Raw genomic sequence first — 14511 nt, forward strand, 5'->3', positions numbered from 1 at the left:
GGCATTTAACATCGCCGCTGGAACCGTTGCCAGGCTCTTCGCGCATCTGTTGAGACGGAGAAGGGACACGGGCTTGGGAGACGCCTGGGAAGCTGCGGTGCCGCAGCCGACATGGGAGAGCTGCGGGCAGGAGCAACGTGCGTGTGTTACGAAATGATTGTGTGTGTGTGTGTGGGGGGGGGCTCCAAGCCTCTCCAGGCGATCAAGCTCCAGCGCTCACTCCGACACTTCTAATGCACGAGTGCTGCACCTTCTTTTCGAGGGGATCCCACCTGATGCCAAGTGAACGCTCAGCCCCGCACCTGCCTGCAGGAAACCACCTGCAGGCAGGAGGCATCTCGGATTTTCAATCTCTTTTCACCAGGTGGGATTCCAGGCGCGGGCGTCTCTCCTCCACAGGTCGGCGTGTTCTTCTTGCCTTGCCCTTTCTTCTTCGTGTTCTCCATCCTTCTCTTCTGCTCTCCTACTCTTCTGCTTTTGGAAATAGGAACATCTTTTGGAATAAATACTACACGTTGTGGCATCTACTACAGTTTAACCATGAGGTTCCTTGAGTCCTCTCGCCGAGGTGACACGCTTCAATCGGGGCAGATTTTATGAAATAAAACTCACATCATACAAAAGAGTGACATTAAATTATTTCCTTTCATACTATCTTATGGTAGGTTTTTGTGGAGAACATTTTGAGGCTTATTGTTTTAGAGCAGGTTCAAGGTCACAGCAACACCGAGAGGCAGGTGTGGCGATCTGCCCAACCCCCTCCCCGACCCGGACGCCCGCATGTGGGCCCTTCCCCCCTGCTATGGTCACTCACCAGGATGGTACAATTTTTACCAAGAATGCATCTTGGAAAGTAGATTTCAAAATATGAAAGCTATGTTTGCACTGAGCTACAGAGACCTGGGGACCCGTCTACTTCAGCACAGAGACGGCGAGTGAGCCGCTCCCTTCCGGTTCACCCCAGATTGCAGATTTCCCTCGAGCCCTACAAAGTACACACACATATTCAGTAACTGGAAAATGAACAAAAACGTAAAGAAGACACACGCTTTATCCCGATAGGTTTCTGCAATTAAAAATCAGAATAAGAATAAATGAAACAAGATGGGATCGGGAGGGAGACAAACCTTAAGTGACTCTTAATCTCACAAAACAAGCTGAGGGTTGCTGGGGGGAGGGGGTTGGGAGAAGGAGGTGGGATTATGGACATTGGGGAGGGTATGTGCTTTGGTGAGTGCTGTGAAGTGTGTAAACCTGGCGATTCCCTGTACCCCTGGGGATAAAAATATATGTTTATAAAAAATAAAAAATTAAAAAAAAATCAGAATAAATAAATTCTACATTACCATACTAGCACAGGAGAAATGACTAAGATTTTATACATTAATCCACTTTCCTGCCAAAATGACATTTTTTTTTCTCCCTAGAAACCTGTAGCTTTTTCTGATTGGCTTCACTCATTTTTTGCCTCTAGCCATGGTTAGAAAACAAACCATGAGTTTTCTAGAATTAAATATAGAAATAGTTACTAAATATCTACTAGTTTATACTATGTATCCACTTCATATATATGCTTCCAGAATGCACACCTTGGCATAAAGAAGAGTCATTTTTTAGGTGTTGACCTTGTCTGACTCCCCCACAGAAGACCTCAGTTTCCCTACCTCACTCTGTCCCTTTCCCAGGAGGCGTGAGGATGGATTCTTCTAGAAACCTTGAGGGCAGTGAACTCCTGTACGGCTCAGAGCTCTGTAACTCATGGTCTCACTCACAGTGTTGGTTTCCCGGGTCCCCTCTTTCTCCCCCGCACCCCGTCTCTCCCTGCCCCCAGCACCCAGCACCCACTTCTGCCCTCCCTTCCCGCTCATGTGCGGTACCCTCTGCAATTCCCACGGCTCGACCTCAAGAAACAAGGCTCTGTATATCCTCGGGCGTCGGCCCCCAACTCCCTGAATAGAAGGGCCCCGAGATCTCCATGCTTGTGGCGCACAGAAGGTATGACACAGAACACAAAATAGTAACAACACACATTTATTGACTGTTTACAACGTGCAGGCCCTTTATCATTGAAAAGGCTTAATAGAGCGCTTTATTTGAGGTTTTCTGTAATTGCAAGAATGTCCAATTAGAGGACAAAGTATGCAAGCACAATCCGGAAGGTAGAAGAACAATCCCGACGAGAGCGGATCGAGCACCTGCGAGGGGGTGGGTTCCTTAAGAAAGTGGGTCAAGTCAGCAAAAGCCCTGGCGGGTTCAAGGGCCGTGAAGGGAGGTCTTTCAGGATGGGCCGTGAGGAGAGCCCGCCGGCCTGCAGCACCGAGGGCAGGAGGAAAGTTCGGGCATGGCTTCTGTCTGTTCCAGAATGACGTCAATGCTCATCCCGCGTGGTCAGTGGCACCTGACGGTCATCTAATGGCACAACGTCTGGAAATTCTTGACCTGAGCTTTCACAGGGAGCTGCTGGCATAAACAAGTCACCTCTACCCCAGGTACTATGTGAGCAAGTTCTAACAAGCTGTCCGCTTGGGAGTCAAGGAAAGGCATTCTGACCCGTGTTCCAAAAATGCAAAAGCAGAAGAGAGATCGCAAGATGACACTTTGGGGGAAAGTTGGGAATGAGGGGTCTACGATTTCCAACAAAGCAGAACCGTGAGATGGAAAGGAGTGGTGGGGACCCCGTGTCCGGACATGTCCGAGGGCCCCAGAAGCTCCGTGCCAGGGACTCCCCCAGAGCGATCAGGGGCACATGTAGATCTCTCCTTGTCCCTGTCCCACACAAGGGGCGCCCTGGCTGGAGCCTCTCTGGTCACCAGCTGTGGATGCCCACACAAGCAACACTGAGGGAAGGGGTCTCGAGCGCCCTGGCCTTCATGAGGGCTGGCCCCAGCTCAGTGGCCACCTTCACAGACGCTGTTAAGCCCAACCTGCTGTGGACATCAGGCTCCCGCCCACAGCAAAACCCCTCCTGCCAGACACCTGCTCCCACACGCTTGCCCTAAGCGGTTTGTGCCTTTCAACCAGCCCCGTTTTCCTTCTTGGTTTCCCGAACATTCTGGTACATTCTTCTACGTGTCATCTCACTGTACACCGGAGTCTGTGTCCTGTGGGGACCCCAGTTCCGTCCCGAGGACGCCGCTGCCCTTTGCCCCCAGGACCGGCGTGTTCTCCAGCTCAGCTCTCTGGCTCCTGGTGTCCCTGGTGACCCCCAGGGCTTTGCCGGCACAGGGAAGGGACGTGCCGTACCCATGGCATTTCCTCCGCAGGGACCCTGGCCAGTCTTCCATGTGCCTCTGGGCTGCGTTCCAACCTCCTCCTCCTCGCCGATGCCCACAGGGGAAGCGCTCTTGCCGTGGAGGTCAAGCCCCAGTTCACGGGATGATTCCCCACCATTGTCCCTGGCCGTGCTTCATCACCGCGGCTGCCACCACACTCGCCTCTGCTCACTGCTGGGACTCCTCCCCGGTGGTTTCCTCCCACTTCAAAGGCTGCTCCTGCCCAGGACCCTCTGGACCCTCTGTGGGTTCTTCTCCCATCGCCTGTCAGTGCTGGTGTGGTCTGGGCAGCTGAGACCGCCTCTCGCTCACCCTCCCAGCCCGGCACCCAGTTAACTGCAGCTCTGGGTCCCAGCCCCCCAAACTGATCCCCTGTCCAAACCTGTCTATGCGAAGGTCTGCTGACCTCTTCCCTGGGGCGGCTGACAGCTCTGTCCCACCCCTCGTGTCTAGAACCATTCACTCCATGCTCCCTCCCTGACCTTCTCTTAGGAGAGGGCACTGCGGGTCCCAGTCACCATGCGGGACTTTCCAGGAGCCATTTCTGACTCCCCCCGTTTCCGCACACCTGAACCATCCCAAGGGCAACTGGGCCATTCGTTAGAGCTAAAATTATTTTCACATCTTTGACTATTTAATAGGTTCTTGTGTTATAAAATCCAGAAAAACCCAAAAGTCATTTGGTACAAGGGGGGTCCTCACCCTACTTCCCACCCTCCCAACCCAGGTCTGCACTGTCCCCAGCCTTGAGAGTATGTTTCGAGAGCATCTCTGTGTGTACGCACACACACATTCCCTCTTTATAAAAATAGCAGCATTCCATTAAGCACACTGTTCTGTGACGTCTACCCCACCTTGTAGTGTATTCTCCAATGGGATTGCGGTCAGTGTAGATAGAGCTGCCCCGTTCCCGTCGAAGAACATTCTGGTATGCATTAAGACTACCCTTACACCTGCTAGGTTTTACGGGGATGTGCCCTGTTTATGAAATGGGCACTTGGTTCTCATCGTTAAAATGTTTTCATTATGATTATATTTAAAATTATAATCTGGTCTTGATTAGGGACACCATCTGTCTATTTCCTTACGAGCTAATATCGATGGCTAGATACGTAGAGGAACAGGCAACGTTTGATCAGTCCCAAATTGTTGGCATTCAACCTGCTTCCAAGTTTTGGCTATCCCAGGCAAGCCTGCAACAAACACACTTGCATACGTACATGTGATTTCACACAGGCGTATTTCTCTCTAGTCCAGTCATTAATGCGATAAACACCCGCATAAAGAAATCGCCTCGTGTATGCGTGAATAATTCCTAGAAGTTAAACTGTGGGTCAAGGACCGTGGGCATTTGCCATTCCGATAGATTCGGCTGAAGGGCTGGGCGCACGTGCTTCTGTCGGTGCCCCTGCATCCCGCTGTGGGAACCCCTCCCGACATTCTGGCAAACACGCTGTGCTATCAAACTTCTTAGTCTGAGCCAATCTGATAGGTGAATGATTGTACCACTTTGTGGTTTTAATTTGCATTTATCTTATTATGGGAAAGGTTAAGCCGACTTCGGTATTTTCCAGACCTTCTGGTGCTTATTTAGTTTATCGTAACGTTTGTGTTCAGACCCGTTGCCCATTTTTGGATTCTTGATTATGGTCTTACGGGACCTCTCAGGTACTGACTAAGGACAGAATTAAAGCATCACCTGTGACACAGCTGTGATTATCTCCCCTCACAGAATTCTGGTTTAGGAAGTCAAATTCATCCAAATTTCTTTCATTTTCTCTTAACCTCTATGGTTTCGTGTTTTAATATTGAAATCTTTGGTTCAACTGACATTTCGGTGAGAGCAGACGGCCACGCAAGCTTAACGAGTCTTCAGATGTGCGTCCCGGTATGCGAGCCCCGTTTAGTGACAACCTGTCTTCTACCCTGGTGAAGAGTAGTGCCCACTTGGGAAACGCATCAGGTCCCCCCGGGGCGGTCCCTCTAGCTGTGGACGCAGCACGACGGGCCCCTCCGATTCGGCTATTTGCATACACGTCCCCTTCCTCGCCGCGGACGGCGAGCTTCCTGAGGGCGCTGCCAGGGCTGGAAATTGTGTTCCATCTCCTTACCGGCTCATTGGTTCGCCTGCCCCGTGACACGTGCGCCAGGCGAGGACTGAACATCTTGGCTCAGAGACTCGGGGTCGCCTTTCTTCTGCTCCACCCAAGCCCCGGCGGGGGGGTGCCCTGGAGAGCCCCAGTGCACCTGCTTCTGCGTGAGGTTGTCCCAGCTGACTCACGGGGGCTTGGAGAGCCCACCTCCTCACCTCCTTTGTAGCCTGAAATAAGCAACTTTGCCGTTTGTCTGAGAAGGAGCCGTCGCTTTCTCTGTTCGGGTGGTTGTCTGCAAACCCGTCCCTGGAGAGGCTTAAGTTGAAGGGGGGCCACCGTTTAGCCCTCGTTCACGAACCCAGCCGGAGGCGTCTGAGCAGGAGTGAGCCTGGGAAGACCGTCCCTCCCAGCAGGGCCCACTGGGGGGTGGCTGCAGGTTTGCGTTGTTGGGGGTTTGCATTTTTGTCCCCAGAGGACCCCACACAGTGTCTAGCACAAACTGAATGCTTGAAATATATTGATAAATTTTCCAGACTATTTCATTGGTTATTAGGGATTTATCACCAGATAACATAGCCAGAAACAAGGTATCCCGTGTCATTCCACACTATGCAAATAGTTCCTCAGCCTGGAGTCTGGGGCGGGCTCAGCACGCCGCTTTTTAAAAATTAACCTAACACTGGACTAAATAGAATTAGTCATGTTTGTCTAATTAAAACTGATCTCCATGAAACAAAATTTGGAGACTGCATTTACTAGTTTCATTCCCTGGGAAGGCTTCAGCCGGTAACTTGGAAGGCGAGCTCTGGGTGTAAGTGCCCTTAATCTATTTTAAATGAATGTGCCTTAGTTATAAAATGGGCACTTGGTCATTATCACTAAGATGTTTTAATGATGCACTGTCATGTTTGCAACTGTAATCTAGTCATGAGTAGGAACACCATCCAGTAAAGAAAGCTGGAGACAAAAAAAGGGCTTGTCCCCCGATGGAATTAGCTGCAGATTGCAAACACCATTCGGGAGGCAGAAAAGGGAACTGCATTAAGAATGTAAAGGGAAGGGCGCCTGGGTGGCTCAGTGGGTTAAAGCCTCTGCCTTTGGCTCAGGTCATGATCCCAGGGTTCTGGGATTGAGCCCAGTGTCGGGCTCTCTGCTCAGCGGGGAGCCTGCTTCCCCCTCTCTCTCTCTCTGCCTGCCTCTCTGCCTACTTGTGATCTTTCTGTCAAATAAATAAATAAAATCTTAAAAAAAAAAAAAAAAAAGAATGTAAAGGGAAGGGCACCTGGGTGGCTCAGTCAGTTAAGTGGGTGCCTTTGGCTCAGGTCATGATCCCAGGGTCCTGGGATTGAGCCCCTCATGGGATTCTCTGCTCAGCGGGGAGCCTGCTTCTCTCTCTCTCTCTGCCTGCTGTTCTGCCTGCTTCTGGTCTCTCTCCATCTCTCTAATAAATAAAGTCTTTTTAAAAAAAAATGGGACAAGTTCGCCCAAGAGTGTTTACTAAAAAAAACAATAATAATAATTTTAAAAAGAATGTAAAAGGAAGAGAAGACCCAATGGGAACAGCAGCGAGATTCAACAGAACGGGGTTAATTTCCATGTTAACGACTCGGCGCCTAACATCAAGCACAACAAATCAAGACACCTTCAAAGAGATTCATTTCGAAGTTGCCTTGCACTCGTTCTCGTGTATCTCCTTTCCTTCTTGTGCTGCAAACAAAATTATAATCGGAGGATGCTGCTACTTAGCAAGGTGCAATTCAGTTCTTCTTCTTCTTGTTGTTTTTTCCATCCTGCCTTGTCCTACAATTTTTCTGAACATGTAATGTGATGTGGTGGGAGATGGTTTGTAAAACCTTTGTGCTCAGAGATGAAAATCACTTTCTCTGCCATATATTATTGGCAAGAAGAGGCTAAAATAGCAATATTAGGAATGAATATCAACTGTTAAGAAAATTAAGAACATGCCAGATGATGGTCATAATAACATATAATAAATTTTTGTTTCCAAATTATGAGACAATATCGAATAAAAGGTAGAGAAAAAAAGAAACTTCTTGGACATTGATCATTTAAGGAAATAGTGCCTTATTATTTAGATAGACTAAAAGGGTAAAGACTTACATTCTAGATAATTCCTAAAATACATCTGAAGCTTAACAAATACTGAACATATGTTTAGTGATTTTTATATTTTGGATTGAGGAAGATACAAATTCATCTGAGTAGTGAAGGATATTCCTCCTTTCCTATTATTCTATAATTAAAAAACAGTGTGATTTTAATCAATGGGGCCAAATGGCTACAAGCATATTGATTTCATTTTTAATTCATACTAGAAGGGGTATGGATGCCATGTTGAAATTGTAATACACTCTCGGTGTGTAGAAATGTCAAAATCAAGTACAAGTCTACCAAAATAAAAACAGAAAAACATCAGCTCTCAAAATAGCAATATACTTCATTTTCTGTTTGCTTTTCAGTAGCAGTAATAAATACAGCTTTTTAGTTTTTCTATTTACCACGTAAAAAGGCATTCTCGCAGTATAAAATGTAATTTTAAGAGAACTTTTATATAGAATTCTCATTTTTTCCATGTTTTAGCAAGACGAGAGACTGAAATCTTAATAAAGAACCAGCAAAGGTGAAATTCTGGCTAGTATTTACACTCAAAGTGGTCATTCTTGGAACGAGCTTATTTGAATGGACCTCTCCACCCATCACTCAACAGCCAGCAGGAAACGGCCCTAAGAGCATCGTTGTTATTTTCGGGCGAACCTCGCTAACTCGTATTTCCTCAGGCCGGTTCAGTCGATATCATTTGCTATTAAGTGTTCTAGACAAGGAAAAAGTATAGTAACTATGTGAGCACTTAATTGTTCTTACAATCGTACGTGGGCACATAGCACACGTGAGTGGCATTGAAAGACTGAGGTTCCATTCCCACTTGCGCTGGAATCGTGTCTTTACATGGTATCAGCATCATGGGATAATTACCTATATTTCACTTGTCCCATAAGCCGGTAAGAATCAAATATCGTAGCATCCATGTATATACTGATAAATTGCCCTTACCACTTATAACATTGCTTTTCCCATATCGGTACTTTTTTTTCATCCACAGGTAGTGTACCTGGAGGACACGCTTGGTGGCAAAGAAATGGAGTCTTCTGATCTCCTCAGTCTATTTAGACAGAGAACTTTCCTCTAAGTGGCATTACTCACTTGAGTGTCTCTATTATTTGCACTGCCTGAGGGTGAATTAGAACAATTAAAAAGAAGATGTAATTTATACATTTAGAGTTGATAAATAAATCAAGTGTATAAGTTCAAATTATTTCAATAAAAAATAGTCACATTGGACATTTATTAATTGCCATTTATTGTTTATAGTTTAAAAGTGTTCTCGTTATTCTTAGCTTTTAAGATATATTTTCTTTCCCATCCATTCTTTTTCAAATTTTGCTTTTCAATATCCTTGAAGATGACCAGCATTTATTCTCAAAAAATTTGAGACTGGTAGGTCAATGTAGTGAAGAAATACGATTTAAAAAAAAAGTTTGCTTGCAAGACAAGCAAATCTTGATTTTAAACTCACGTTTACTCCAAAATAGTCCTGAGTTTAGATCCTTGTTTGTTTTAACTTTGTTGGCTAGGTGGCTTTCTAAGCTCTTAAGCGAACACTGATGTTCATTTTTTTATCCACTGACTGTTCTTGTAAATACATATGCAAATTGAGATATGAAATGGATTTTAAATTTGAATGTATTAGCTTGATACTTCCCCAGGCATAAAAAAATAAGTTTTTCAACTTAATGGAGCTATTCGTCTGTCCCGATAATGCCCTGGTTCGCTCACTGCCCGTGTTTCTTTGTTTTCTCTTTCAGTGTTTCTAGCAGCGTATTTAAAGATTCGTGCAAAGCAAATGGATGTTAGGTTGTAACCAACTTTCTGCCCCTACTCTGACTGCAACGTCTTGCAAAAAAGCCTGCTCTGCCTTAGGAAACAGCGTTGCCAGTTGGTGGCACCATTCACAAGACCGGGTCCCATTTCGCTGTGATCTTTAGGTTGGATTTCAAAACAACTCTAGAAAACAGACTCAAAGGCGAGCCTAGAAACAGCACGTGAACTGCAGTAAAATAGAAGGTTTCTGACTACAATCCAGTTCCACAAAACCCCGGAGCATCTGGCAAAAAGCAGGGTGGCTCGTGTCCTACTTACCTCCGGAGCGGTTTACAAACAGGGTGAATGCTCGCTCGAGAGCAAACAGTGGGATCAATTGAACTCAGGCTGATCTAACATTTGCTCTGTTCAAGGACACCCAGCGCTCCTCACGGCTCCTTCCCCCTCCCTCCTAGAAAATAGAGCTGTGTCATTTTAGAGACTTTTTTTTTTCTTTTATGTCATCTGCTCATGATCTCAAATTGAGAAGCAGACAATTCTGTTCTGCTCTGACAGAAAGCCACAATAACAACAAACAAACAACGTTTTAACCTAGCAGCGAGGACACTGACAGCCAGCACTACCCAGGGCACCAATCTGGTCGTGCAAAATGTGAGTGTATTAGGCTACAGGGCAAGTATTCCAAGAGGGATATTCTAAGAAGGAAGCTCCCCCCCTTTTTTTTCACGGTACAGTAATGTTATACAGTCATTAATGTAAAATTTTTATTTTGATCATGGAAAGTCCATAGGGAAAAAACGGTGTTTTTTTTTTTTTTTTTCAATTTAGAAATATATTCTCAAAATTCTAACACAACAAAATCCAGAGGTGAACTGATAAAAATGTTAAGTCACTAACTATAGTCACTTTGTAATTCGTGGTTTATATGTTTAAATTTCTTCAACATAATTATATTTAAAATGAAAATGATTTCGGTATTGGGTGAGCTATGCTTGTTCCTACAACATAACTGAGTGTTTTCCTAAAGAGCAGTAATTCAGTGCATACATTTTTCTGAAGAACTCTTATTTTTAAGTCATATTAAAAGTTACAGTAGTCTGCTCCACCAAATACGCCCATGAAAGTCATTTATTTTAGAAAATCCCTCTTTCAGAAAACCCTCCTACCTAATGAATATTTAAGAAAGATGTATGTATTCTTAATGAATGAGCAACGTAAACACCTAAGTGGGAAGCCTTTAGAATTTCCAAGGAACCAATCTGATCTATTAACAAACCCTGATTCCTCAGACATTTGGAATGCCATGCATAGATAGTAAGCTATCCAAACAGTACTTACATTCTCTCATGTCAATCATTCTATTGCACTCAATTAGCATGTTACAAAATTCTTGTGAAATTTCAGTTGAAACATATTAGCAAATATATTGGTGGGGAAAAAAAAAAAAAAAAAAACAAAACCAACAGCTATGAAAGTCCAGGAAGTCCTCTTACGAATTCTAGATGAGGAAAAGGCTGTCTTTGCATGGCTCATTCATCAGAGAAAGAGAACTGTATTAAATGAGCTACTGAAATACATTATTTAACAAAGCAAACTGTGATAAAATGCTGTCCCTTTTTTAAAAGACTAACTAGGGGGGCACCTGGGTGGCTCAGTGGGTTAAAGCCTCTGCTTTCTGCTCAGGACATGATCCCAGGGTCCTGGGATCGAGCCCCACATCAGGCTCTCTGCTCCGCAGGGAGCCTGCTTCCTTCTCTCTCTCTGCCTGCCTCTCTGCCTACTTGTGATCTCTGTCTGTCAAGTAAATAAATAAAAATCTTAAAAAAAAAAAAAAAACTGATTAGGTCCTCTGACATAAGGCTCTGAGGTTCAAATCTCTTCCTAAAGCATATTTTATGTTACGTTATTTTGTTTTTTTCCCCCAAAGTACATTTTAAATCAAAGCTATTGTAACTGGTTGCATAGTGTTCCACTTAACTATCTGCTCAGACCGTTTTTAGATACAGCTCATCCAGATAGGAAAAACTGTCAAAACTACTGGGTTAAGAATTACAAAAGGGAAAAAAAAAAATCCAAAAACCTCCCAAGCACTAAAATGCTATTTACTTTTGTCCTCCTAGGTGTGTCTGCCTTCCATGAAGCAGCAAAGAGAAGGATGCTTACTCTTATTTGCATTATTATTATTTGTATTATGGAAGTGATGCATTTTTAATGTCTACCTTTTTATGAAATTGACTGTTTTGTGAAAGGTCATTAAAGGATCCCAGGAAGGACATTTGTTTTAATCAACGGATCATTGTGTAGGATTCTATGTAAACAAAACAGAAAGGACAAACAAAAAACACTCCTGGCTAAAAGATATGACCATTTAGTTATTGGTAAAACCAAGGAGAACTTCCAACGAAGGATCTTGGACCACGAGAAAAAATTTCATCCAGGCTGCTGGCTGGCAAGAGGCCATGCGAAACAGCACCCAGCCCTGCACGGAGAGCTGGTTGACAGATGTTATTAGCTGACTTTTGCTGAAAAAGTACGGGAGAACAGTTGGAAAATCACAAGGTGTCGGACAAGCTTTAAATAAATAAATAGCTTATTTGGCAGTAGAAAGGGAGAAAGACAATGAGCTCCTTCGTTGAGGAAGAAGACAGGGGTACTTCTAATTACAGAGTTCCTTACTGTTGGTTTCATGGGCTGACTTCTTAATGAGAATGGAAATTGTGCCTCCCACACTTGTATTTAGAGGTTCTAGGACTTGAGAATGACAATTAGTTTGCAGTTTTGCTCCAGATTTGTGATCTTCCTGGTATGAAAATGCCACTGATGTAGGTGAGAGCTCGTCACCCTCCTCCCTTGGTGACGGAGGCAGCACGTGGGGAAAGTGCCAAGTGCCGACTTAGGGCTTCTAACACCTTGACTTGAATATGGCATTTAACACTAGAATAGCCCTAAGGAAAAAAACAAACACTCCACAGATGACACTTGTTAACGTCTGAGGGGCACAGCAAATAAGGATTCAGAGAATATGTGAAAATCTAATTTTGTAGGAGAGGCCCAGACAAAAGGAGAAGAATGAAACAATTGCAAGAGATACTTTCTTGGAGGAGATCATTAGCCCACAAGGCTGAGAGGAGGTTATCCCAGGATCACCCTTGGCTAGTCAGGGTTGCTGAACATACAGGCAGGCCCATTTGGATCCCTCACAAAGTGAGATGGAAATCATCACAAAGCAGACAAAACTGGGCCACATTTCTTTCAAATTCCAAGAATCCCGTCATCTCTCTTTTCTGAGTAGACATATTGCTAGGCAACATTTGTTAACACAGAGAGGACAACAAGATCTAAAAAGAATAGAAATCCACCAAATCTACAAAGGTGCGCCAGACACACAGTCTTACACACACAGATGCACACGCGCACACGCACATACAGGCACGCACACTTCACACGACCTTCCAAAAGGTATTATTTTTTTAAGCATGACTTAAAATGGAAGATCGACTTTCAATTCACGTCTTTGAGGCAAGCTCTGTCCTTCCAAATTCATGGTACTCCACAAGAAACTAACTGTATTGGGGCTAAAACCCTTGTTATCTTTGTGTAAACAGGGCTCTTTTGGCACAGAAGATCAACTGGCAGAATCCTAAGTCACATGCGGACAAATATGTGAAAATGTTTATTACCCTTTCAAAAATCACAATCTTAACTTATTATCCTTAGACTTAAGATTTCATTATGTTTAAAATAAAGATCTTTGTAAACTATAGAGGACATTCAAAGGCAAACTTCCAGGACTTAATAGAAAATAACCAACATTATTGTTTCCAATTATTTCACGAAGACACACAAATTAGAGGAACAGAATAGACAAGGGCTGGTTTTGTTCGCCTTCTCAGGTTCCGCAGGGGCCCGGGGCCCGCGCTGCTCTCCGCTCGGGGACGCCACCCCCCCACACCCCCCGCTGCTCCCACCGTGACATTTAGGAGACGCGGCTGCAGGGCTGCTTATTTGTGATCGACTTCGAAAGTCACAAAAGCCACCACAAAAGCCCTGTAGCTGGAAAACACTAGAAGCGCTTCTTCAAGGGCATTTTCGAGGAGGCCGTCGCCGCCCGCGAAGGGCGCGCAGGTCTGGAGCCGCCCGCCCGGACGCGCGGGGCCACGAGGGTCGGGCGGAGAGGGCCCCCGGCGCGGGGACCGGGGCCCGGGCTGCGCCCCCGCCGGCGCCCGCCCTCTCCGCGGCGCTATGGAAACCGCATTCTTGCGCGCCTGCTCCTCCTGCCGCTCCTCCGACCACATCCCGGGCCGGGGACTGCAACTTCCCGGGCGCCCGACGAGTGAATGGCGCTGATGACGCCCCGGAAGAGCCCGCGACCTGGGTGCGGGGGAAGGGCGTCCCCGGGCGCGGGGGGGGGGGGGGAACCCCGGGAGCCGCCCCAGGGGAACCCGGTCCGGGGGTCGGGGGCGCCGCCCGCGCCCCTCCCCTCCTGCTGGGAAAGGGCCCCGCGCGGCCTCCGACCCGGCGCGCTCCGGTGACTAATGGGATGCTCGTAAACAAGGCGCGGGCCGGGCTCCCGGGAACCACCCAGGCGCACACCCGCCGCGGCGGCCGGGCGCGCGCCCACCCCGAGTTTGGGCGCCAGATCCGCGCGCCCAAGTGCGTGATGGAGCGGGGGGGAGGCGAGGGCAGCCGAGTTCACGGGCCCCCCGGACCCCCGCGAGGGCGGCGGCGGCGATGCGGGGCCCGAGGACGGGCGCTGCTGCCACCGCCGCCCCCCGCCGCCCCCCGCCGCCCCCCGCCCCCGGCGCCCAGCCCCGGCCGGCGGTCCCGGCCCTCGATCTCCGCCGGCCCCCGCCCCGCGCGGCGTCCCCTCCCCCGGCCTCCTTCCCGGCGGAAGCTGCGAGCCCAATTAATTGAGTCCGAGGCGGGAGGGGAGGGCCCTCCGCGCGCAGGCCGGCCCCCGCCCCTCCCGCGCGCCCCTTTTCCCGCCCTGGGTGGCATCTCCTCCGCCGGCATCCACAACGAGCCTCTGATTAATGAGGCTCGGGCCGGCCCCCGCCCCGCCCGGGCCCCGGCCTCCGCGGGAGGGGGAGGGGACGGCGGGAAACGCAGCCCCGGGAGAAAGGGGGGCGGGGCGGGGGCGCGCGGCCCGCCCCCTCTGCGGCCCGCGCCCATTGGCTGCGCCGGCCGTCCGTCGGGGGGCGCGGCGCCAATGCGGGCGGCGGGGCGGGGCGGCCGCGCCGTGTGTG

The sequence above is a fragment of the Mustela lutreola genome, chromosome 13 (assembly GCF_030435805.1).
Source record: "Mustela lutreola isolate mMusLut2 chromosome 13, mMusLut2.pri, whole genome shotgun sequence".
In the NCBI taxonomy this organism is placed as follows: Eukaryota; Metazoa; Chordata; class Mammalia; order Carnivora; family Mustelidae; genus Mustela; species Mustela lutreola.